Source organism: Sapajus apella, unplaced genomic scaffold (genome assembly GCF_009761245.1).
Source record: "Sapajus apella isolate SASKATOON/1434 unplaced genomic scaffold, GSC_monkey_1.0 scaffold6, whole genome shotgun sequence".
In the NCBI taxonomy this organism is placed as follows: Eukaryota; Metazoa; Chordata; class Mammalia; order Primates; family Cebidae; genus Sapajus; species Sapajus apella.
Window position 1 is genome coordinate 54,049,371 of NW_022436946.1, and position 1,122 is coordinate 54,050,492.

Below are 1,122 nucleotides of genomic sequence, written 5' to 3' on the forward strand. Positions count from 1 at the left end.
AGGTATATTATGGAAAATAGATTTTTTCTACTCATGAGTTTTAAAAATCATATTAGATGGCAGAAGCAAAAATTATGTGGTGGTCAGTATATGCAGATGAATAATTGAGACAAATTTTTAGAATGGGGAGGGACAGAGATACTAGTAGAACTACTGATTCAGTACTTAAAGTGGTAAAATATCAATGGACATGGTATTGTGCACCTGTAATCCCAACTACTCATGAGGCTGAGGTGAGAGAATTACCTGAGCAGCTCGGGAGTTCAAGCCCAGCCTGGGCATAGATAGAGCCTTGTCAAAAAAAAAAAAAAAAAAAAAAAAGAAAGAAAAAAGAAAAACAAAAGCAAAGAAAGAAAGGAAAGGAAAGAAAAAAGCGATAAAATGTCAGTAACTGTTGGCTGTGATAAGTTATATGTGTACACTGTATTGCATAGAACAACCATTAAGATAACCATACAAAGTGATACATTCCAAAACACAATTAAAAAGAAAGAATTCTAGGAAATATTCATGTAATCCAAATGAAGGGAAGAAAACTAAAAGTAAAGAATGAGAAATAGAGAAAATAGAAATAAATGAAATCAGATTTATGCAGACCCACAACAAAATTACTTAAATGTAAATTATAAAAATATACTGATAAAAAAAAGAGATTGACAGAGTGTATTAAAAAATCCGTGCTTTATATGATGTCTTCAAGAAATTTACTTCAAACACAATGTCATATGCAGGATGGAATGTAAAGAATGGAAAAAGATAAACTATGTTAACATTAAAAATACAAATTGAATGACTATATTAATATCAGATAAAACATTTCAGAGCAAAGAAAATTATCAGAGTTATAAAAATTTATGATATAGTGATAAAAGAATCAATCCATTAAAATGTTTTTATTGATTGAATTATGTTCACCCAGATTTATACCTTGAAGCCCTAATGCCAGTGTGACTGTATTTGGCAATAAGGCCTTTAAATAAGGTTAAGGTTAAATGATGTCAGAAGAGTGACACTGTTCAATATGATTGGCATCCTTAAAAGAAGAAGAGACATCAGGGATGTACATGTACAGAGAATAGGCTATGTGAGCACAGTGCAAGAAGGCAGATTTATCTGTAAGCC